Here is a 2701-nt window from a genome sequence, read left to right as displayed (position 1 = left end):
TCCAATGTTGGTGATTGTAGTTCAGCAAAGCAACATCATTCATCAGAGTCATTTCATCGATATGAACTGTTTTGAGTTTATGGCTATTTACTTTACATTTGTATTCTGATTTTATAAGTACGCCGACTCTGCAACCCCAGGGACTGTAGCCTACCAGGCTCCTCTGTCCATGGGATTTTCCAGGCAATAGTACTGGAGTGCATTGCCATTTCCTTCTCCAACTATAAGCATAAGGAACTGTAAATAATTTATGTGTTTAAGTAACATTCTGATAAAAATAACTTGTCAATAAGTTGAGGAGGGGACTTTTTCTCTGTTTGAAACAAGAACAAAAAACATGGACTGAACATTACTCAATTTTAAGAAATACTGTTCTACCAAATTTTCCTTCTCAAGTTAAATTAGGTTTGTTACCTGAAGTCAGTAAAATCCTAATTAATACACTGTCGCTAGAGTTGTGAGAAATGGATGCAAACGATAAAGTAAACAACAGATGTGAGATATTTACTACACAAAGTAGATTAAGAAATGCTTTTTAGTTGGCCAGCTAAGAGAGGCAAATATTATTCGTTACAGCATCGAACTTTACTTCCATCACTGGTCACATCTACAACTGGGTGTTGTTTTTGCTTTGGCTCCATCCCTTCATTCTTTCTGGAGTTATTTCTCCACTTATCTCCAGTAGCATATTGGGCACCTACCAACCTGGGGAGTTCATCTTTCAGTGTCATATCTTTTTGCCTCTTCATACTGTTCATGGGGTTCTCAAGGCAAGAACACTGAAGTGGTTTGCCATTCCCTTCTCCAGTGGACCATGTTTTGTCAGAACTCTCCACCATGACCTGTCCATCTTGGGTGGCCCTACACAGCATGGCTCATTGTTTCATTGAGTTAGACAAGGCTGTGGTCCATGTGAACAGCTTAATTTTTTCCGTGATTGTGGTTTTCATTCTGTCTGCCCTCTGATGGATAAGGATAAGAAGCTTATGGAAACTTCCTGATGGGAGAGACTGACTGTGGGGGAAACTGGGTCTTGTTCTGATGGGTGAGGCCATTCTCGGTAAATGTTTAATCCAATTTTCTGTTGATGGCCAGGGCTGTGTTCCCTAACTGTTGTTTGACCTGAGACCAAACTATGGTGGAGGTGATGAAGATTATGGCAACCTCCCTCAAAAGGTCCCATGAATGCACTGCCACACTCAGTGTCTCCAACCCTGCAGCAGGCCACCGCAGACCCACACCTCCACCGGAGACTCCTGGACACTTACAGGCAAGTCTGGGTCAGTCTTTTGTGGGGTCACTGCTCCTTACTCCTGGGTCCTGGTACACACAAGGTTTTGTTTGTGCCCTCCAAGAGTCTGTTTCTCCAGTCATGTATAAGTTCTGTAATCAAATCCCACTGGCTGCTGAAGTCAAATTCCCTAAGGGTTCTCAATCCCTTTCCCAGATTCCCAGCTTGGGAAATCTGTTGTGGGTCCTAGAACTTTCTTAACAGTGTGAGCATTTCTTTGGTATAATTGTTCTGCAGTTTGGGGGTCATCTGCTCAGCAGCTCTATGGTGAGGTTAATGACGACTTCCTCCAAGAGGGCTTATGTCACAGGCAGTGTCTCCAGGTCTTCTGCACTCAGAGCTGCTGCCCCTGCAGCAGGCTACTGCTGATGAGTACCTCCACAGGAGGCACTCAAACACAGTTCTGGCTCAGCCTCTGTGGGGTCTCTGGGACCTGGTGCACACAAGGTTTGGTTTGAGCCCTCCAAGCATCTCTGGAGGGTATGAATTTTGATTCTAAACATGATTTTGCCCCCCCTACCATCTTGCTGGGGTTTCTCCTTTGCCCTTTGATGTGGGGTATCTTTTTTTGGTGGGATCTTGCATTCTCCTGTCGATGGTTGTTCAGCAGCAAGTTGGAATTTTGGAGTTCTCACAGGAGAAGATGAGCACACATCCTTTTACTCCACCATCTTAGTTTCTAGAACAACACTGCATAGGAACCTGGAATGTTAGGTCCATGAAGCAAGGTAAATTGGATGTGGTCAAACAGGAGATGGCAAGATGACATTTTAGGAATCAGTGAACTAAAATGGACTGGAATGGATGAATTTAACTCAGATGACCATTATATCTACTACTGTGGGCAAGAATCCCATAGAATAAATGGAGTAGCTATCATAGCCAACAAAAGAGTCCAAAATGCAGTACTTAGATGCAATCTCAAAAACAACAGAATGATCGCTGTTCATTTCCAAAGCAAGCTATTCAATATCACAGTAATCCAAGTCTATACCCCGACCGGTAATGCTGAAGAAGCTGAGGTTGAACGGTTCTATGAAGACTTATGAGACCTAGAACTGACACCCAAAAAAAGATGTCTTTTTCAACATAGAGGACTGGAATGCAAAAGTAAGAATTCAAGAGACACTGGAAGTAACAGGCAATTGGCCTTGGAGTACAAAGTGAAGCAGGGTGAAGGCTAATAGAGTTTTGCCAAGAGAATGCACTGGTCATAGTAGACACCCTCTTCCAACAACACAAGAGAAGACTCTACACATGGTCATCACCAGAAACCATCACCATGGTTAATACCCAAATCAGATTGATTATATTCTTTGTAGCCAAAGATGGACATGCTCTATACAATTAGCAAGAACAAGACTGGGAGCTGAACGTGGCTCAGATCATGAACTCCTTATTGCCAAATTC

Source organism: Ovis canadensis, chromosome 4, assembly GCF_042477335.2.
Source record: "Ovis canadensis isolate MfBH-ARS-UI-01 breed Bighorn chromosome 4, ARS-UI_OviCan_v2, whole genome shotgun sequence".
NCBI lineage: Eukaryota > Metazoa > Chordata > Mammalia > Artiodactyla > Bovidae > Ovis > Ovis canadensis.
The sequence above is the reverse complement of the archived record's forward strand: the minus strand, read 5'-3'. Positions refer to the sequence as shown.